At 38.3% G+C, this 24,143-nt stretch overlaps 1 protein-coding gene across 6 annotated transcripts in view; it reads right to left on the bottom strand.

Moving 5' to 3' along the window:
* LOC121736801 (igLON family member 5) overlaps nucleotides 1-24,143 on the bottom strand; it is a 113,429-nt gene that overhangs the window by 20,268 nt on the left and 69,018 nt on the right. The window contains exon 1 of one of the 6 annotated variants that reach the window (XM_042128192.1): nucleotides 11,849-11,969. The exons of 4 other annotated variants lie outside the window; for them this stretch is intronic. The gene's annotated coding sequence lies outside the window, so the exon portion shown is untranslated. Of the gene's footprint in view, nucleotides 1-11,848; nucleotides 11,970-24,143 lie in introns of those variants that run through there. One more of the 6 variants, XM_042128195.1, reaches the window with a different exon arrangement.

Below are 24,143 nucleotides of genomic sequence, written 5' to 3'. Positions count from 1 at the left end.
TCTAGCGGTCTATATATCTACGCGTCAAATATTATCAAAACTTCGAAGTCTATCGAATGCAACGTGGCTAAATGCCCCCTATACCCCAACAAATTCGAACCAACTGCACAAAGCGGTGCCGCAGGTACACCCACAATATACAAAGTAAACGATTTTTATTCCCTCCATGCGTGAGGGATAAGACGCGAGGCCCGGAGCCCTAGGGCTTAAAGCAAATTGAAATACCCCACAGTATATTGTAGCGTCTGTGGTATATTATATTATGTACTGCGGAGAGAGAAATATAGAAATGGCTTGGCTTTGAAAGAAATAACAGTTATATAAATAAAATACATGGGGTTATTTTTAAGGAGGATAAAAACTTTTAAAATTACATGTTAATCACAAGTTGCATACGATTTAATGTAACTTCAAATTAAAACAATTACTAAATTTTAAGTAATTATTATTTTCTTTTTCGTAGGTATTTATAAACAGACTAACACTAAAAGTAATTCGTTTACGTAGGTTAATAAAAACTCTAACACTTATTCAAATTATGATAACTTTGATGTTAAAACAAACGTATAGATTTGAATCCTGAGTGGAGAAATTGTGAAAAATATTAAAACTGACGTATTATCTCCGACCGAACATCATGTGCCAGGACAAGAAAACAATAAAACCTCGTTGCTAATGTTATAAAATGGGGATCGCCGTGTTTCTAAATTACAATTTAAGAGGGCGACTAACCCCAAAAATCAAACATCGTCCTTCTCTCTTCACACTCACGCCCGTCTTCAAATGCCAGGTGAAAAAGGACGACGCGGATTCATCGCCAAATTAGTTTTTTCTCAATAACTCGATAAATATACAACATTTTAAAAATCCGCTAGGTCGATCTCTCAATGATAGAATTTTATACAATGTGTTAAAACATTAACTTAGTTCAATGCACGGTTATGGCGATAAGTGAAAATTAGATGCGTCTTTCTATCGAGAATATTTTAAGATATCGTGTTTTTGCTCAGATGAAATTCTCGGAAATATAATGTAGTATCTAATTTTAGAAAATGAAACAATTCGGGGCTTATTTTCAAGTATAAAAATTAGTCACCCCCTTAATATTAAAATCCTGCTAGACAACAATAAAATCTCATTGCTTGTGTCATTCTGCAGATATCGTGTGAATTAATGTGAATAACTTAGATTTAAATTGGGATAGCCATTAATTAAATTATTAATGCACAAACAACTAAATAAACCAGACAACCAGACAGAATCAAATGCAAATGCTTGTATTATAATCCGTTTATTTTTAAACGGGGGGGTCGGAGAGGCCGGGGTGGCGCCCTCGTGGGAACCAGTATAAACGATCCCGGATTAGCTGACGAGCTAGTTATTGGTTATTTATTGTTGGGATTTAGACTCGTTTTAATTTAGAGTTTTTTTAGTCAATGTTAGAGCTAGATAGGTCGATTTAAATATCGTTTTATGGCCAGTTTACACTATAACAAACCAGTAATTACTGTAATAAGACGCACTGAATGCACTGAAATGCATTGAATAACATTCCAGTGTATTTCAATGTAAAACAGTTTTAATAATCGCAACCAGATAACGCAGTTTTCTAATGCTACGTTTCTACGCTTGCCGAGGCTTGGCAAGCCTCCACAAATCTCGCTTGGCATTTGGAAGTCTTTTACACAATAGTGAATGCGTCAGTGTATTACGTACATCCAAGCACGGCGGACATCGAACGTGTGTCGTCTATTAACATGTTTGGGGTTCCAGATACATTTTTCAGTTTGGTAATATTCCAGAAACGATAAACTCTCTTCGTTCGACCAGCTACTCATTTTTGAGTCAGACCTAGACGTGCGTTCGTCGCGAAATCACAGCGGCTACGTGTGAACGCGTCGCAAGCTTTGCCGCAAACGCCCTTTGATCTGTGTCCAAAAACCGACACTACTCCGGATCGGGTACAAGCGTCCGCAAGCTCACGCAAGCCAAGCCAGATACTCTCTTTACACGCTTGTGCTTGTGGACGCTTGCCAAGCCTCGGCAAGCGTAGAAACGTAGCATAAGAGTTATTAGCTGGTAGTATCACTCCGTTTTGTAAAACATTGCATAGCAATATTTTACGTATTAGAACAATAACGAAACCGCAGGGATATTTTCATAGCGTCTTAAAGACAGCTTCCTCTCCTATGCAATTCCATTAGCTTTGTCCACACTGTGCCTTTTTCTGTTCGTCAAGAGTCAAGGGCATGCGTTATAGCGCAGTCAACAGCGAGCGTGAGGCATGCCCGCGACGCATCCTGACCGTATCCAAAACTTTCGCTTTGTTATTAAAAATTACAGTTGGCGTCGCGTTCGTTGACGCATTCAATTATTGAATGCGCCAAAACGAAAGTTGAATGAAAGAAGATCACGAAAATTGAAGACGAAAGCGCATAGTGTGGACGTAGCTAATGGTCTACTCTCCAACCGTGATTTGAATTTTCTATCAGGTCATGACGTGTTTAATTGAATTTAAAAAAAATATCCATCCCGAAACTTACAACGCCCGCGCCGCTAAAGAAGTTTATAGTTACTTAAAAATCCTTCCACGCGCCAAGATTAGCGTAAAGCAGAGATTATGTTACTGTAAACGTGGTATAAGGGTTGACACAGGTACGGACCCTTCAGAAGTTAAAAAAGGGTTTACATGTCGTTAATTATAAGGGCATTATGAGCCCTTATCCAAATTAATGGAGATTACGGTCGGCCTTAATAATGACAGACAACCAGCTTCCAACCTCCGAGAGATAATTCCGTTCTCAGAACAAAGTAGCGAAACAATTATTAAAATTACTTATTTATTACACTACATCTACACTAACATTACTGAGACGAAAATATGGCTTTCTGTCTGTCTGTTATTTCTTCACGCTAAAACTGTACATTTGGAAAAGTGGTTTCGAAAATTAAATATGAAAATTTGAGACAAGAAATATGTTTTAACGAAAGTTTCATTTATATATATATTTGTATACGTCTAGAAATAAATATTTAAATCAATGATGAAAAAACTCAAAGCAGATATTATGTTACTACCGCGCGCGTTGTGAAGATTCAAATACGGCCCAATTGGGCCGTCTGTTGTTTAGTCTGCATCGAGCGCAGTCACGAACGTGCTGCGTCTTGTCTTACCTAAATAAATTGAAAATGACGTCGTGCGTTTATCGAAAATGCACCAATTATGACTCGAAAGTAAACAAAACACATGGAATCTCTTACCACGTGTCTTGATTGCAATTAATACCTCGATTATTTACATTTTCATTTATTTTTTTGAACAATCTGGAAAAAATCGAATTTTCGTCTTAGCTCAGGCGAAGAAAGAGATCTCTTTTATGTAAATGTCTCTTTTATGTAAATGGTTTTTCGTATCTTATTATCTTATTGTTTCACTTATCTGTCAAATTTGTCAATGTTTGCAATTTTGAATTTGAAAATTGTTCGGAAGAGATTTAAGCCGGAAAATAGTATGGAAGTAACATATCTGTTGATTTAAATACTCACTTTAAGTGGTAAGGTTTTCTTTAAATCTCGAGCCTACCTATACCTTTTTATAGTTTTTTTGAACCCTCATAGAGTTGGTTTCCGAGATCTGATATCTTTTTCCCAGGGCAAACCTTATATTATTATGGTCGTCTTGGCAACATTTTACATGAAATGTTTTTGGTGGGATAATATTATTTCACACAAGGCTAGTTGCGTTACTGAAGTCATCGATACGCGAGACACCGGCCATTTGTCGAGACTAACACGGGGTAACCCGGGGTCAGGGGTGATACTGGAGGTAGAGGGTTACGACTTACGTGAGGCCACGAGTAGGGGAAACGCAGCGGCGCACACTGCGGCACGTAACACGTTCATACCATAACTGACAAAATTATTTAAAAAAAATAAATCTCTGTAAAACAAAAAAACTCTTTTATGATAATTTAATTATAAATGCGAATGTCTATTGGTCTGTTACCTCTTCACGCCCAAATCGCTGAACCGATTTTACTGATTACTTTTTGGTATGGAAATGCTTTGAGTCCCGGGAAAGGACGTAGGATACTTTTTATCCCGGAAATCATGGTGCTCTGTATGAGAACACAGATTAAATTTCTCTCTTCTCTTTTTCAATCTTAAGGCCAACCCACACGTACCACAACCACACGACAACCGCAACCACACGACAAACACACGACGTGGTCGGGCGTATATTTCGTATGGTAAATGAACTGGACCATTCACACGTACCACATTTTGCAGTCGTTGTCGACCACTTGTCAAATACCGACCACATCGCAACCACGTCGCAACCACGTCGCAACCACATCGCGACCACAACGTTGCGTCGATGCAACGGACACGCCGCCCGCGCTCTTCCAAAGCAAAAGTTGGTACTGAGTAACGACATTTTGTCGTTGCGATGTCGTGTGGTTGTGGTACGTGTGGGTTGGCACTTAATCTTAGGCAGAGATAATACAATACGTCAAAATAATATACTTTGCATTAGTTCCTGAATCAGAAGGTAGGTTATTATAGTCGACAATAATAATTGCAATTTGCGACATTATGAAACTATTGCTGAGACTGCGTCAATATCGCATATCTCGCCGCAGTCGCTGTATCTCATGGCCACACGATATCAGTCGCCTGTCAGGCGTCACGCGTCGGTCGCGTGCGGCCCGGCGCGGGTCGGGTCGGGGGATGATTTGTAACGCTAATCAGTTGATCGCCTGTGAGAAACTTTTTGATAGGATAGTCAATGACAATTATTTCCATTGTCATGGCAGTAAGAAAAAAATTTAAAATATACTAAAAAAGTCACCCATATTTTCTGTAAACACTTTGTTAAAAAATTCAATGTCTTGCTATCTGTCGAATAAATTAACAGACAGATAGTGGAGGATTGAAAAATCGGCCTTAGTGAAAATAAAGAAGTAATTTAATTTTCTTAAAGTTCTCTAATTTTTCGAGTCTTCTTTCTCGAAAACTTCTTTTCGAAATATTTAACGAAAGCACAGATTACATATTAGTACAAGCAACGAAAGTAATAATTCAGTCAGTTAAAAACCTGTTTTTTATCATAGGAAATAACTAACAAGAGATAAGTTCCAATGTTATGCTATTGTCATAAGTTGTAACTTTATCTACTGCGGGATGTTGTCTATAAGTTTGAGCACGCGAAAGAAAAGAAAATGAATAAAGATGCCTAGGACCCCGAAAGCATAATATTATTATATATTATAAAATTATTAGGGTAGTTTTTGTCTTTTTTTTTTATGAAATAAGGGGGCAAGCGAGCAAACGGGTCACCTGATGGTAAGCAACTTCCGTCGCCCATGGACACTCACAGGATCAGAAGAGCTGCAAGTGCGTTGCCGGCCTTTTAAGAGGGAATAGGGTAATAGGGGAGGGTAGGGAAGGGAATAGGGTAGGGGATTGGGCCTCCGGTAAACTCACTCACTCGGCGAAACACAGCGCAAGCGCTGTTTCACGCCGGTTTTCTGTGAGCCCGTGGTATTTCACCGGTCGAGCCGGCCCATTCGTGCCGAAGCATGGCTCTACCACGTTTTAAAAGCACGTTTTGTCTGTGCTTTTTCAATAATAGCGGTTGGTTGGTTGAGGAAACCTAAGGTTTATGACCTACATAGGAAATTTGTAATGTCCAAGTTGTTCAATATTGTACGCAACTTCGTTCATGCGGAAACTCAAGCGAAACCGATTAATTATTATTTCCAATCATAAGAGGAAAGATCAAGAGAGGGAGGTTCCTTTTCTCCTTTCCCGTGACTAAAATTAAGACTATATTGATCAAAAACGGTTCAGCAATTTAAGTGGGAAGAGGTAAAAGGTGTTACGTAGTATATGACATTCTCTTTGGTAAAAGGCAGGAAAACAAATAGAAGTATTAATGGTAAGCAACAATGAATAACGCTATTACATAAAAATGTTCTGTATTTAGGGGAAAAGAGACTGCTAGCCCTAAATACAGGTTTTCTTATTAGCTGGCGCTTCACCTCACTTGATTTTCATGTAGTGCCTAATAAAATTTTATTTTATTTACATAGTACAATTCTTTATTGAGTTTATTTACACACCAACAATCCATCCTTATACTTTAAGCATTTAATCGTGGATACGACTTCACGCAGCTCAGCCTCCGCAGGCGGCACCTTCGCCAGAATATAATGCCTTAGAACCCCCTCGTGCTGATACTGCAGCATCAGATTGTCGCTTAACTTCAGAGCTTCTCGAAGGTGTAGGGCTCGAAGTGACAAGTGTCACCCAGGGCGCGGGCAGCCTCGTCGAAGTCTTTGACGATGTCAAACAGGACTGGATGGCCAATGTATTTTGTCTTCTGCCTCAGCAGGACCACGTAAGCGTCCTTGCGTCCGCAGTCGCTGGTCATGCTTGGAAGATTCTCTGTGACCTCGATGTAGGAGTACTTGGTGTCTCCGCAATTCTGCATGGGATGGTCCGGCTTGGGGGAGACGAAGACCAGCTTATAGTCGCCGATGTAGTCGGGAGCGGTGTTGTTCGTGATGTCAGCACCAGACGCGACGAAAGCGAGTAAAAGTATAGACAACATGATGGCAGAAAAGTTTACGCTCTTCTGTCGTCTTTGCCTCGAGCTACTCATTGCTAAAGTAATCGGGACGCTTAGGCAAGTTACATTCGATAAATTTTAAAGATAAGCCGGAAAGAAAAAATGTACGGGGTTTGATGAGAAGCTGTCGCAGTGACATCGCGATTGTTTCTAATACGTTTATGCTTTCTCACTTAGCTGTTGAAATTATCGAGTTTAAATTGACTAAACACACGGTGTTTTCGTGTGTTTAACATCAAAATAACGTTAAATCGAGCTACTAACTGGAAAATAATAATAAAATTTTAGGCAAAGGTCAAGCATATATCTGTTTCTAAGAGTTATTATCAGCTTAATATTGTTTATTAGTAAGTATACCTACTCCGTCTTACGATTAGACTGCCTTCACATTAAGTCGCGAGCCGCGCGACAGCCAATTTCATACTTGACCATTTTTTATACATAATTTTTGACAATTTCATACCTGAATCGAATTCACTTAATCTGCTTTTCAATCTTATACACTTTACAATCATCAACCGGTATCATTTTGACGAGGCAGTAAAAAATAATGCAACAATAGAACTTGCAGAAGTTTATTTACAAAACTAGCTGTTGCCCGCGACTTCGTCCGCGTGGACTTCAGTTTATAGCGCGCGATGTCAACAAAATTGGTGTCAAAAGCTTTTATAAAAAAAACCTGGTACCCCTTAAATCAATACAGCTGTGCAGTATGCACACAATAAGTAGGTATTTCATTTTTTTATATTAAACTTTATATTTTATGCCAAATTTTAAAGCTTATTTAGCCCCCCAATTACACAACTTTACCCATAAACTATTTATCATTGATAGGTTTAAGGTTACGTCACTGCACAGATAAAGTACTGAGTTATTTAATACCGTAGAATAGATATAACAATCGAAACTTAAATGTAAGATGATACCACCTCTTATAGAAAGACTTTTGAGCAAGCGTCAGCGCCATGTAGAAGACGCACGGCGCCATCTATTATGAATTTTTGGAACTAACTTAATTTTAACAAATTTACGCATTTTTACCCCCTTACAACCCTTTTTTCCAGTACAAAAGTAGCCGATGTCCTTTCTCAGGCTTTAGACTATCTGTATATAAAATTTCATTACAATCGGTTCGGTAGTTTTGGCGTTTGGCGTGAAAGCGAGACTGACAGACAGACAGACAGAGATACTTTCTCATTTATAATATTAGTATAGATTATGTGCACACTGCACAGATGTTTTTGGGTATTTTGATTAATTAAGGGCCGCGCTACACCGGAATGGCAGCGGCGAGGCGAGCACTTTCAGCGCTGCCATTCCGGTGTAGCGCGGCCCTAAGAGGGGTACCACTTACCAGGGTTTTAAAAAGTTTTTAAATTTGACACAAATTTTGTTGACACCGCGCGCTATAAACTAAAGTCCACGCGGACGAAGTCGCGGGCAACAGCTAGTTATGAATAAAAACAATATATAATAAAGTAGATATGATTAGTTCTGTTACAATAATCATAATGAAGTAAAAATAAAACGCCATCTGTTTTTATATATTAGAATTAAAATGTTGATTGCATTGATATATTTTCTGGGTGGAATAGCCAACACGGTACACTCGAACTCCATCCTTCTGTTGTCAACTTGTCACATATATTAGAAATGCAGTAGGAGTTCTGATAAGATAGATTGATTATTATTATACCAAGTGATAATATTATTAAACATAATATTCTAACGTATTAAAAACTATAAACAAAAACATAATAACTAATAAGTATGATTAGTTCTATGTTACAATGAAGTAAAAAATAAAACGCCATCTGTTGAGTCGTATTAGAACTAAAATGTTAATTGCATCGATATATTTCTGGATTTTTATAATATTATACATAAAATATATTTAAGATTTTAGAAATATTATTTTAATACACATCCAAGACCCAGGAACATTGAAAACTTTTTGTTCCGCCTGCGGGACTCGAACCCAGGACCCCCGGGATGAGCGCTGGCCACGCGCAATGCGAATTAATTTTCATCGATATTTTCATGGAATTAAGATATTTTCCCACATCAAAATGTAGCCTATGTCCTTTCTCAGACTCTAGAGTAACTGTGTACAAAATTTCATTGCAATCGGTTCAGTAGTTTTGGCGTGAAAGCGAAACTGACAGAGATACTTGCGCATTTATAATATTAGTATGGAAATAAACCAAACATCCCTACTTAATCTCATACTAGCTATTTGACCGAGCTTTGCTCGGTATTCGATAAAACACGAATAAAATGACATTTTCTAAAAATAATTCCTAGCTAGATCGATTTATCGCCCCCGAAACCCCCTATATACTAAATTTCATGAAAATCGTTGGAGCCGATTCCGAGATTCCAATTATATATATACAAGAATTGCTCGTTTAAAGATATAACTAGCTATTTGACCGAGATTTGCTTAGTATTCGATAAAACACGAATAAAATGACATTTTCTAAAAATTATTCCTAGCTAGATCGATTTATCGCCCCCGAAACCCCCTATATACTAAATTTCATGAAAATCGTTGGAGCCGATTCCGAGATTCCAATTATATATATACAAGAATTGCTCGTTTAAAGATATAAGATATTTACGGAACCAAATCAAAAAATCTACATACTTACCTAAAATAAATTTTAAGCAATGTTTGACCTTTGCATCAAAATGTGTCAAGAGATTAGTGGCTCACTATAAATTAGCCAAGCCAACTTCCTGACATTACTGATCTGTCAACTAAGCTACCATCATGTTGTCCATTCTGTCCATCATGTTGTGTATTCCCACTCGCATGCGTCTTCGCCTCCGTAGTCAGTATCAACATTACTGATAGCAAGGGTCCAGTGATCGTCGGCGACTACAAGCTGTTGAACGTCTGGCCGAAGATCGACCAGCCCATTCCTAAATGCATCGAAGTCAGCTAAAGTCAGGTATATAATATCTAGCTCTATATATTATACTAAGTCAGCTATAGTACAGAGGTATTGGCCAACGGTTGATCTGCGACTGCGAGCGGCAAAACTTTAACTTAGCGCTAATACGATGGCCTCGTCACCAGCTGTGACGAGGCCACCGCAGCTCTGAGCGTCCATGCGAGCCGTTCAACTACGGCAGGGTTCAGGTTCAGATGCTCTCAGACAACGTGATACTGCAGTATGAGGATTGAGGAGGAGATCCTGAGGCACTACATTTTTACGAGGACCACTACCCACAGAAATGGAAATACGCGAAGCCGTCCGTCAAGACTACGAGGACGGGATGTACATGTGCAAATTTTTAAATAAAAACAAGTCAAGAAGTAATAAAACGTGTCCAAATACAATGTTTTCGTTGCATAATATGAACCTTTTTTTTTTTACTGTTAGGTTTTCTCTTGTCTAAAACAGTAGCTGTTTATTTTATCATACACTTTTTTGTGTAGAAATCGGAGAGCAAATGAACGCTAGTATTTAGCACGATAATATTTTCTGTTTACTTAATCCACGTTGCCATTACAAGAGAAACCTACCGATCGAATGCGATAAAGAAAATCTTAAGAACATAATAAACTTGACCTCTAACATCAGGAGTGTTGTTTATTTGAGCGTTAGATCTGTATAAATTGATCGAGTGGTGTGTTCGAACATTAGATGAATCTCAACCATGTTGTCAGTACTACTACTTGCTTGCGTCGTTGGCACCGCGCTCAGCGCTGACATCACCAACAACCAGGCGCCTGAGCTCGAAGGCAGGTATATGCTGACCTTCGCCTGGCCGAAAGCGGAGGTGCTGAGGCAGATCGGGACCTGCCCCTACGCTCGTTACACGCACAGGGGCAAACTGGAGCTGTCCTGCGAGTGCAAGCGAAAGGATGCCAAGCTAGCCATCCTATGGGAGGCAACTCGCTTCCAGAGCTCCAATGTCCTCTTTGACATCGTCAAAAACTTTGACGAGGCGACGCAAGCGTTGGCCGATGACTGTGAATGCGAGCCGTACCCCATGACGAAGGTGGTGGCTCTAAAGCTGAATGAGAACATGATGCTGCAGTACGAGCAGGACGGGCCGGTGCTGCGCCACAAGATCTTCTCCAAGGTGGAACCCTCGGAGGAGGAGATCCGCGAGGTGGTCGCCGGCATCAACTTCCTTAAATATGACGACGGAATGCTGCTCTGCTCAAAGTAAATACTATACGGGTGACTATGTTCACTTTCCTTCTTCGGTTTTGTATAATTAATATCTACTGCATTTAATACACTTTTAAATGCTTGCTCCAAATTATATATTTTTTTCTTGCTTTGTTTGTAGACGCTCCGAAAATGATTTTTATAATTTTCCTTCAGAATATAAAAGTAATTTTGATTTATTTATATTATATGTATATTAATTTGTTGTAACTGTATCATTTCCTCCATTATTATATTCTACAGTATTTTGTTAACCTTCACTTCTAATGTGAATCACAGGAGTTTATTCCACAGGGCTTTTGATTAAATATAAATAACGTTGTACTTAATGAAATAATTTAATAACTTTGTACAGATAAACTTCTGTCAAAAAAAACTAGAAAAGCGGCCATAATAACGTCATTTTAGTGATCATAATAATTGTCATTTTACAATTCAAGACGTGAGTGGAAGAATATGGTAAGTAACATGAAAAAACTTCCCGTTTTTTTGCTTAAATGGAGGCTTTGATTATATACTAAATGGAGGGTTTAGGGTCGGAAAAAATATTTGAAATAAAAAAACTATGGATTATATGTGTAGCCAGATACATTAGCTAGGTTATGAAGTAGATAAGTTACAAGTTTTATTAAAATAATTGGGGAACTAAGTAGTTATTGTCCGAATGTTACGAAATGTTACTTGTTCGATTTTTCCATTCACGTCTTCAATTATTGTACATAACTAATGGCTCACTTGGTCATTAGCTATGTCCACACTGTGCACTTTTATCTTCAATTTTCGTCATCAACTTTCATATTGGCGCATTCAATAATCGAATGCGTAAAGGAACGCAACGCCAATATTGTCATTTTTGAAGTTTTGGATTCGGTCAGAGGGCATGCGTCGCGGGCATGCCTCACGTTCGCTGTTGAGTGCGCTATAGCGCATGCCCTTGACGAACAGAAAAAGGCACAGTGTGGACAAAGCTAATAGTCATTACTTTCGTCGATAATAACACTTTAAGATATGTAATTAAATACGGTACCTTATTTAGTCGGTTTTGCGATAGGTTTCCACAAGTTTCTGTTATATCGGTTAGTAGTCAGCACCCACCAAGTTTCACAAAAACAATGATAAACCCAGGCGATGATAACATGTGAAATCATAACATAAACTATGATCTTATTACATAAATCAAAACAATTGATATCAGTGACGAATCAGTGGCTTAAACAACATGTTGTGCTTAATCATACTCGTATTCAGTATTCTCATTTCAAATGTGTATACCACGGAAATCAAGGAACATCAAGGCGCAGAACTAGTCGGCGACTACAGACTATTGTTCGTGTGGCCAAAAACGACGCAACTGATACCAAACTGCACCTACGCTAGGTACCGAAACATACATTTTCAAAACATCCCCTTTTCCTGCGACTGTGGGAGGGACGACCCCAATTTAGCGATACTCTACCAAGAGACGCGGTTCATAGCCGTCAGTGTGCTATTTGACATCGTCAAAAACTTCGGCGACGCTTCCCGCGCTTTAGCTGACAGCTGTCAATGTCAGCCGCTCGACAAGAATAGGGTTGTCGCACTCAAAATTAACGACGATTTAATGTTGCAATACGAACAAGAGGATACTTTGAGGCATTATCTCTTCGGAAAGAAAATGCTCAGCGAGAACGAATTGAGAAATATTATAAGGACCTTCCCGGGACTGAAATATAAGGATGGATTATTGGTTTGCAAGGGAAATTAAATCATAATGTCCGCTTTACTTCAATTTGTTTCTTTTACTCATTTAGCGATAACAATTTCCCCTGAAGGGCCCTTTGCAATCTTTTCATGTTTAAAGCTTATTCGAAAGTATTCTTGCTGCTTTTAGATCAAGAGATAGAGACAAATAACCTAAATCTTATTCAAAAGCAAGCCACAAGTCACAAGAATTAAATCACAAAAAACAACAAAACTCTAATAACAAAAAACCAATTCGCTACACCAACAATGTTTCCCAAACTACAAAAAAACATGGCGTAAACAAGTATTTTGTACCCCATATAAAAACATGGGGTGAACGTAATGGGGTCCATCTTAACCCCTGAATATTTAAGGTGGCGCGTGCGACCCGCGAGCGTCATGGGAGTTAGATTCGGCAATAATGACCCCACGGTACGCCTCATTGACTATTACTATAGTGCAGTGCTTCCCAACCATTTGCATTGCACATAACCATTATAAATATTCCTATATTTTAGGACCGCATGTCTTTCAAATTTGGTGTAAAATGCTCTAGAGCTCTTTAATAAAATTACTATTTATAGATTGAAATGAACATAAGTAATTTTATTCATTAAAGATATTATGCATTTTAGTTAAAATTAAATATATTTTGTTGAATGACAATATTTTAAGAAAACACAACATTTTCATGTATTAAAAATGTACCATCATAGTATAATTCCTCAATTCGTACATGTAAAGCTGTGATGTAAAATTGGAGAAGAAAAAAAAATACATTGTCCGTTGTCCAAACTGTTTGGGAACCACTGGCATAGTGAAATGCATACGGGTACTTGCCAGATAATTTATGTTGGGAGAGATCGTAAAATTAAAACCACTTTAATGGATGTATGGATGTGTGTTATCTACACCGGAAACTTGTGAGATTGAGTGGAAGCATCAGCACCCTGATGTAGCTTAATATTTAATCTAATGTTATTACAGCATCGATTTGGTTTCGACTTTCTGATTGGTCAGAAGTCCTAAAAAGTAAATAAACTCAAAAACGAAAAACAGTGAAGCCTAAAGGTTTTCATCGGAAACACTGATAAATGTTGTAACTAAACTATACAGGGTGCAATTAAATTTTTCTGCCAAATTTTGATATATTGATCCTTGTTAAAAATAAAAATACACGTATTTTTTCTTTTATAGTCACTCAGTACTAAAATGTTGATAAATATAGCTTCCGAAAGTTATCCTAAAAAAATGGACATGACGCGTCACCCGCGCGAGTGACCGTTCTGCAACGATTTTAAATGGGATAAAATATGTCATAAAAAAAACACCCAAGTTTTTTTACTTAAATGGACTCTCGTAATGATACAGCTAAGTCCTGGAAAAAATTTGGCAGGAAGGTTTAATTGCACCCTGTATTTAGGAATTGGGATAGATCTTGGTATAGGAATGGTCCTATAGAGAAAAGATTTTCCACCAGATATCCAAAGCATAGCGCGTTACACCACAAAAACTGTTACCGAAAATGGCAAAACACTTTTAGAAACATCGTTTAGGTATAACTATTACAAAGTCCACTGCTCTACGTCTTTGGAAAATTCACTTGACAGACCTTAGACAGCTAATTCGTCATGTAAATACTATACCTTTATATATATGAAAATGGATTTTCAATTGTGTTAGTAACACTAAAACTCGAAAACGGCTGAATGGATTGGGCTAATTTTAGTCTCAAAATATTCGTAGAAGTCCAGGGAAGGTTTTAAAGTAACACGAAGTTCACCGGGACAGCTAGTTTATTAATACAAAGGGTTAGTTAACTAGCAACCCTACAACCTACATTTATTTCTACAAAGAACTAAAACTATTAGTCCAATTAAAACAACCGGCGTATACATTTCAGAATTCGCTAAAAATTTTAACAATGGCGCTTGTCGTCTTCTATACATAAATTATGGTAATTTTTAAATATTTTAGGCCTTGCTAGGTGTCGGCGGATCGCGATAAAACGACATTGATGTATGACCGACAATTAATTGCTTACGGCAAACTATTTTCGTTACAAAATTAAAAATGTCTTCGAAGGTTCCAACGGGACACGCGAAAGAGCCGTTTTGTTGTACTTCACAATTCCACAATGTAAATATAAGAAAACAAACAAATGTTACATTATAATAATCAGTATTCATATTATTTCGTTACAAATGTAATGTTAATTGTTTAGGTTAAAGTCTTATATCAACAAGTTTTACTCTACTACGACGAAAAAAGTATGTTCGTTCGTACAACGGTAGTAGTAATTTAGACAAACTACTTTTTGATATTATATTTGCTACGGTGCCGCTATGTAGCTTAGGGTATATCGTGTCAAACTGCTGTCATATGTCACGATGTAGCTGTCATGTGTCACGATAGTATGCCTATTTGACACGATAGACCCTAAGGCCACATAGCGGCATCTGGTGACAAATAGAATATCAAAAACCCTCATTTCAACAATATGTTATTGACTAACTGGTATGACTTAAATTATTTTGGTTTTTAGGGTTCCGTACCCAAGGGGTAAAAATGGGACCCTATTACTAAGACTTCGATGTCTGTCCGTCTGTCTGTATGTCTCCAGGCTGTAAATCAAGAACCGCTATAGCTAGATTTCTGAAAGTTTAACAGATTGTATAAGTATATCTGTTGCCGCTATAACAACAAATACTAAAAACAAAATAAATTAAATATTTAAGGGGGGCTCCCATTTTTTTTTTTTGCTATTTTTTGCTCGATATCAATTACGGCAATACATAAGCACTTCAAATATTCACGAAATACTCAGTTTTATTTGTAATTTAATAATTATTTATAATAAAATATAAATAAATGAAAGAATTAAGTGGGGCTCCCATAAAAAAAACACAATTTTCAGCCTATTTTTGCTCTATTGTACGGAACCCTTCATGCGCGAGTCCAACTCGCACTTGGCCGATTTTTTTATGTAACCAACAGTATGAATACCTTTTCAAGTAAGTATTATTAATCTTTTTCATAAAATAGGAATTACAACCTGACATTCGAGAAGAAACCTCCTCCGATATTCAATAATCGTCCAAAACAAGTCGGTAATTTAATTTTGAAGTTTAAGATGAATTCCAAATACCTCCGGGGAATGTTGGGTAATTGCTCCCATGATTTATGGTGGCTCCGTGTCGTGACTTGCGTGTGTCAGCCCTACTGGCTCTGCGGGGCTAAAATGGTCACATTTAGCAATTCCTCTCAATAAATTCAGCAAATGAATTGTTAAAACTGTCAAACTGACAAATGTCAAATCAGTACAAAAATACAGAAATGAATTGCAAGCAGAGTTGCATTTTTCGATTTCAGAAAAATAAATCATATTATGATTCATGTCATGATTCTTCAAAGCGACCATTTTAGCCCCGCTGGCCATTTAGCCGAAACTTTTTCGTTTTCGCTTCGTTATAGAATCGCCGATCAAAATGTATGGAATTGACATTAGACGAGTCGAACGTCAACGTCATATTAACGAACGCTTATGTCAAAAAAGCGTTTAAAAAACTAGGTAGGTACCATAACTGATAACTACCTAACTACACTATGTGTGTACATAGGTATCATGACAATATTATGTAAAAAATAAGTTGATCAAAATTGCTTAGGGTGAAATGGCCTTTGCTCAGCATTCAGCCATCGTAGGCTAAAAAAAGGTTAAAGGAAGTACTAATGGCAAGCTGAGCTTTTTATAGGAGTTTGTGTGAACAATTTAGCGCCAAATAACGACGCTGTCTAGATATAGTCTGTCAAGAAAGTGAAGAAATTAAAAAGTGGCAACATCGTAGTATCATCCCTTTCAAATCAATCTAAGAAAAAAGGGATAACACTACGATGTTGCCACTTTTTAATTTCTTCACTTTCTTGACGGACTATAGATATTATACTTCTGTCAAAAAAAATTGAAACCATATCAAAGTTACTATAAGGTAGGTACTGTCGGACAAGCTAGTTGCTTTGAACTTGTTGTTTACAAAACAAACTCAATGATAATTAAAAAAATTCCAAACTCAAAACTCACCAGTGCAAACGTCACTTTGACAGCTGTCAGCTCCGCGGAGCACAGACTGATAAAGAATCACTTCACTTCTTTCCTTTTTAATGAGACGTTTACACAGAAGCGGATTTAATTATTACCGGGGGTTAAGGCGCAGTCGAACGTGAAAAGATCGCTCTAGTGGCGAAGAAGCCGGGAGGGAGTCGGGACCGAGGGTCGTGCGGCTCGGGCCGGGGTTCGAGGCCGACTGGGGTAGATTTATGGGGGTCTGATAAGGGAGGGGTCGGTATGCGCTTATTAATTTCCCCGTTATCTCGCCTCGCGCTCGTTATTTTAATTTTTCAAGGTGAGACGCGGACTACGAGAAGATATTTCACTTAATTTATGGTGTGATGTAATTTATAATTATCTTTGATAAACATACTGATATTGTAAATGCGAAAGTTTGTCTGTCTGTCTTTTTGTCTGTTACCTCTTGAGTTTGGTATTACCTCCATACCAAAATTGTTTGAGTCCCGTGTAAGGAAATAGGATTAGATTTCTATCCCAGAAAAGTGTTCGGTTCCCGCGCGATAAACAAATTTTTGCACAACGGAGTACCGGATAAGGCTTGGTTCACATTTGTATCATTTGCGCGATCAGATCTCCGTCGCGTATCATCGAAGCGTATCAAAATGATACGCGTATCATGATATGCCCCGATCTCTATTAACCGCGTATCTGATACGTGTCGTATCAAATACGCGAATAACGCGCATGATCGGCAGAATGATCTAATAGGCGTCGATCAATATGAATATGAATATGAAGAATGATCAATATCGCGACGGAGATTTGATCGGAGATCTGATCGCACAAATGATACAAATGTGGACGCACCTTAAGAGGCCGCAAAATGCCATACAGTGCGACGAAGCGAGGACACTTCGTCGGCGCTTTTATAATTTTCTTAATTAACAATAATTTGCCACTTGTATCAGTGATCCTGGCACAGGTCTTGTTTCAATATCAGCGACCGTCACCGAAACCGGATACTCTGAATCCCAACATTAATCACCACTTAACGATCAAAAATATTGAAATGTCAATTATGGCCAAGATAAATCATGATCCATGTCAATTGACATTAGAGGGGCACTAACGGGCCCCCGGGGCCCCGAGGTCCTGGGCCCGCCGGAAATTGTTTTTCCGAACATTCCTCGAGGGACCCCACCGCAGAATTTGGCCGTGAAATACAAGAGGGACAAGAAAGGGATATCGAGAAAAATACCTATAAGTACCTAAAAATATCTATAGTCATCGAAATACAATACAGTATAGAACGTTACTCTTATTTAATATTCGACGGCTTAAATATACATAGGTATATACAAAATATAATAGCTCCAGTTACTTTCACAAACACGTATAGTCTGTCAAGAAAGTGAAGAAATTAAAAAGTGGCAACATCGTAGTGTCATCCCTTTTTTCAGATTGATTTGAAAGGGATGACACTACGATGTTGCCACTTTTTAATTTCTTCACTTTCTTGACGGACTATAGCTTGCGCAACGAAAATTATATGACCGACCTATAACAACCAAGTTATAGTTCGGTCAAATAATCATAAGTTTCCTGGAACTATTTATTGACTCGATTACTCTTCGTGGCCTATAGTTAAGAAAAAAAAAGTTAAAAATATTGAAGTTTATCTTAAGGCAACTTTACCTAGATAACTTAGTAGGTACATTTAACAGTATGTAGTCAGTGCCGTAAATAGCCTTTTTTGCGCCCTGTGCGAGGGCGCCCTTGTTTTTTTTTAGATATTATAGGGGCAATTCTATGTAGGTATAGGCCTATTTTATTTCATTCAGGGTGATAAAATAAAACATGGTGTTGACTGTTGGTAGACCAATAATTATAATAAGAACTAAAATTTTGGAAAACAAACTTTTTTTAAAGAACTGATATGGGAAATCAAGCAGGCGAGCCGTCTGATATCACGTAGGCCTTTCGCCTGTTATGATTATACCACCCACACTGTGCAGCACTAGGGGCGCAGTGGGAAATTATCCTGTATAAAATAATATACCCGCCTGGTCTGGCCATTTTTGCGCCCCCCCCCCCCCCCCCCCCCCAGAGTCTACGCCCTGTGCCTGGGCACCGGTGGCACCGCCCTATTTACGGCACTGTATGTAGTAAAACAAAGTGACAATACTTTAGGGAAAAAGTGTATTTTTATTGCTATTGGATGGACAAATTCATGACGCCCATACAAATCGCAAAAGAAATGTTGCTCTTTCAGCGCTGCTTTTTTTCACAGTGAACTCTTTATAAGTGACACATACACACTTTAAAGTTTAATCACTTTGTTTTGTTACACCCTGTGTAAGTTAAAATTCACTTTAAATTCATTTTAATCTATTTCAAACAAAGAATTGTAGTTCGACCAAATTAATGTGCCATTTCTGTACGCGGATAACTGTGACATTTAAATTGCTAGGATTATTGTCGTAAGCGCTGACTGATTAGTGATTACTGATTACAGCTGTGAGCTTTGCTTTATTAAGATTAACATTGATTGTGATAGTAACGAGGACAAACAGTAAACATAATATTATAAACAACATTATATCCGTACTAATATTAGAAATGTGAAAATTTCTGTCTGTTACCTCTTTACGCCCAAACCGCTGAAATGATTTTGCTGAATTTTGGTATGGAAATATTTTGAGTCCCGGGAAAGGACATAGGATACTTTTTATCCCGGAAACATGAACGGTTCCCGCGCGATAAGTAAGTATCTCCATACCAAATTTTGGCAAAATAAGTTCAGAGGTTTGGGTGAGAGGAGTTAACAGATAGACAGACAGACACACTTTCGCATTTATAATATTAAGGCCGGTATAAATAGTCAGTAAGTACTCAAGATGCATCTCGGTCTCAAGACGCGGTTCGGCTCTGTGATTGGTCCAAATTTTGACAGTCAACCAATCACAGAGCCTGAACCGTGTCTTGAGACCGAGATGCATGACTATTTATACCGGCCTTAGTATGAATACACAATATAGAACTTTATATAACCATAAGAGCCTATCTTCTATCATGGAGCTATAAACCGACCATCCATCCATTCATAATTCTAATTACAATTTTAATTTTATATCATTTTTATAGACGCCATAACAGTTCCCAGATCTTTTGGCTATACAGAGTTTAATGGCGGCGGATCTGGGTCATTCTGAATGCACTATTAAAGTTGAAACATTTTTATTATTGTTAATAAAGTGTATCTTTTTAATAAACTTTGTTGTTTACTTTTAATTATGCGCGAGTTTCTCGAACGGACTTTCTTCTGCGACTAACATTTTTCTGGATTCATTAATTCTGAAACACGGGTTGAAAGAACTTTTAATTAAAGCTGCACTCGTGGAAAGTGTTGGTTTATCATTCAATGGTTAAGTTCGAAATTTCTTTGAGCTTTCGACCCACTAACGCTTTCATCATTATGAGGACGAAAAGAGGCGACACTTCCCGTCTTTTGCACACTTTAGTGTGCCAAATGTTTGACTATGATCTTATCGTAAAGTGATGCTCGGTTTTCGAATATTTTAACAGGGGTTTATCGATTTCATATGGCTATTGATTGATTAATATATTTTTAACTATAGTAAAAAAACGGTAACTGGGCTGGGCAAATCGTAGACTAAAGAAAACTCTAGTAACATCTGTAAAAAAGTGACGAAATTAAAAAGTGGCAACATCGTAGTGTCATCCCTTTTTTCTTAGATTGATTTGAAAGGGATGACTGGCGTCATCCCTTTCAAATCAATGATGCCACTTTTTAATTTCTTCACTTTTTGACAGACATTACAGACCATAAAGCTTAATTGTTAGCTTAATTCATAGTATTTTACAATAATAACGATGTAAAAGAATTTTTATGTTTCATCATTTTGAGTGTCTAGTTTAACATCTATGCCAACACAATATAATTCTACCACCAGACATTATTATTCTTTGTCTGCATTTTAGACTAACTCTTATTTTCGAATCGTATTTCAACTGCTAACCACAAATCGTTTACCCATGTTAAAATGGCGGCCATTAAAATGTGTAATCGCTGTGTGTCAGCGCTTCGGGATCCTGGCCTTATATCGGAAAACTCTCGAATCCCCTTCATGAAACTTATAAAATTTTTATGAACGATCTTAAATTAGTGCGGACCGGCCCGAAAACGAAGAGCAAGCGTTTTGTGAAGCGTAAAATATAATTTAGTACAATAATAAAAAAATTAAGTCCCGGGAAATGACTTAGGATAATTTTTATCCCGGGAAATATGTACGGCTAGCGCGGGATAGCAGTCGGTAGCGGTCATTGACTCCCTGTCAAATACTTGTCATTTTCTATACAAAGCCGCGATTGACAACATCTGACACCTGATTGTCAATCGCGGTTTATATAGAAAATTACAAGGTTAAAGCTGCTATAAACCAAATTTTAGCAAAATCGGTTCAGCGGTTTGGGCGTGAAGAGGTAACAGACAGACACACTTTCGCATTCATAATATTAAGCGTGGATAGATAATAGAGATACTGTTTCGCATTTATTTCTCGCTGATGAAATATTTTACAGCGATTAACTAAAAAATTTGCTTTGATATATAAATCTGGTGAAGATGTGACAATCAGACATACAGGCATTCTTTAAAATTAATCTTTGAATGAATCGACGACCTCTGCAGCTCAGTTGGTGGGCTGTTGGTAGCTCAAGCCGGGGATCGCGCCAACAAAAAGTTTTCAAATAATATGTGTATCATATTATTATAATAAAAATCTTAAATATATGTATAGTATAAAAGTATTAAATACATTTCCGTTGTCTGGTACCTGTAACACAAGTCCTTCAGGGCCATACTGACGTGGTGTGAAGCGTCAATAGATATTATTATTATATTATTAATTTTCATGACATGCCGGACGATAACGATAAGTAATTGGATCATATATTTTCATCCTATCCATGTCATAGAAGAAGAATAAAAGCGATGGTTTCAAAAGAATTGGTTATTGCGGTCCAACGATTGGTATCTCAATTGATACTTGCGGCCCAAACGAACGTAACGTCGCCAGAATCGCTATCCTCCTTTAACTTAAATGTAAGGAGTAAGTCATGGTAAGAATTTAGATTGGGACCCCATTGTTCGATCAAAAACTTTCATACCACAAAAGGAAAGGGAATGTAATAGGTATAAATAACTTTAAGATGTCCGCAGCTCCGTTCACGCTGAAATTCGTTGAGCGCGCGTAACCGTACGTTTTGCAAGGAACGCCAGATAGCAAAAATGCACTGCATTCTACAAGTGCCTAGCACACGGCGACTTTTTGTAGCGATGCGAACGCGCGTAACACGATTGCATCGCCACAATTGCCGTGTGCTACGGCAGGGTCACCAAATGGCGGACCGCGGTCCGCATCCGGACCGCCACGCCGACCCATTGTGTGCGGACCAAGCATGTTCGAAGATGATCTTCGCTCGTCTTGGGACTTCAACATCTGCAGGATTTAATGTCAATATCTATAGCTTGCACCAATATTTCACACCAAACTTCAGAGAGATAATTAGCTACAAAAATGGTTACTTTTTTAAAATAAAATGTGTGGACCGCGAAGGTCATTTCATGTCTTAAAACGGACCCCGAGCGAAACTAAGGCTGCGTTTCCACTGAAGCGGAGCGGAGCGGACCGGAGCTTAGCGGTGCCGAATTGACAAATCACCGTGCTCGAAATCTTCGCTGTCATTCCGCTGGAATAGCACGATTGGTCAATTCGGGCACCGCTAAGCTCCGCTCCGCTTCAGTGGAAACGCAGCCTAATTGGTGACCCCTGTGCTAGGGTATCTATACTATTACGTTGCAGCAACGCGACGATACATACTATGACGATACAATACAAGATGGTGACAGCGCAGCGTTTTCCCTCCTATTTCAAACCTTAGCCGACGACGCAGCAGATATGTAGGTCCTTCTTTACGTTGTAGGTCGGCCACCTGTGGAAAGGCGCCTCTTTACGTTAGCCTATGAATATTTCCATGATTTCGAGATTTATTTAGCTTGAACAAATGACGTTGATCGTGGGCAATCATGAACATTTCATTAGTAATCGACCGTATTGGTTCTTCGTGGACTAACGTGAAGAGGCTACGAAAAAAACGTCGCAGCGTCAACGCAACGCATTGCAACGTAACGCAGCCATCACGGGTCTCGCTTAGGGTCAATTTATACTAGCGCAGAGTCGAAGCGAATTCCCAAAAACTAAACACAGAAAATTCAATCTTAACTCAAGAGCATAACGCATACATTACTTCTGCGAGGACAATCAGCATTGGTGGGGCGCATCGACGCGAATTCGCGCGGATGCGCGCGCCTTTTTAAATTCTCAGAAGTAATAAAGTACGAGTTAAGGTTGAATTTGTTATATTCAGTTTTAATAATTCGCTTCTCTGCGCTAGTATAAATTGACCCTTAAAGGCGATCGCACATTTATCAGCACGCGCCGAACGCGCCGCATTTTAGATTTCGTTATATGAAGTGATGTGAAGCCTAGCACATTCGTCCGCACCGTACGCGCCGCATTTCGTGTACTACGCGGTGCGTTCGACGCGTACGGTGCTGACAAAATATGTGCGATCAGCTTTAGCCGCAAATACCCAGTACCTAACTCCTGACATATCTATCGGGATCGGGGATTCAATTCCGAATCGAAGTTTCCGGAAGATTTCAGTTACCTGGATAGTTTGGAACTCGTAGCGCAAGATTATCCAAAATTACCTACGATTGGAGTTCAGGAGTTAAGAACGAGAGTTTGATAGGTTTGGTTAGAACTAAGCGCATTTTATCAGCTTTTTAACCGACTTCCAAGAAGGAGGATTTCTCAATTCGACCGTACTTATAACCATCAAATGAGCCCGTCAAAATTAACAAATTTTTCTACAATACTGGGAACTGAAAAAAAATGTCGTCTTCATACGGATGCCTAGATCGGCAATTTATATGGGTATGAAGACGGATATTTTTGAGTTCCCAGCATTGTTCTCATAGAAAAAGTTGTTCATTTTGACGGGCTCATTTGATGGTTTCAAGGATAACGGTGTTTACACTTAACATCTTGTATAGTATATTATTGTTCTTTTAATATATTTTTTTTATTTAGGGTCAATATCACTTAGAGAGTGTTTATAAGGTGCAAAATGAACTTTATTTTCTACTTAGGAAGATACACAATGCAAGAGCGATACTCTACAGCGCGGCGCAGCCCGAAATACTAAGGGATAGTTTATACTGCAACGTGACGAGGCGATGCGAGGAATTTTTAAAAAGGCCATTCAAAAGTGAATTTTATTTACAATACAAGAAGATACACATTGAAGTACTGAAAGTGCAACGTTCATTTCTACGTCGCTACATTTAAAATGCGAGTCTCATCGTGTCCAGTTTTAAACTAACCCTAAGTACGCATATAATTTAAAAAATTGTTAATTTTTGGCGAAGCAGATCCACACCAAT

Source organism: Aricia agestis, chromosome 19 (assembly GCF_905147365.1).
Source record: "Aricia agestis chromosome 19, ilAriAges1.1, whole genome shotgun sequence".
In the NCBI taxonomy this organism is placed as follows: Eukaryota; Metazoa; Arthropoda; class Insecta; order Lepidoptera; family Lycaenidae; genus Aricia; species Aricia agestis.
This window is presented reverse-complemented; position numbering and strand designations above follow the sequence as displayed.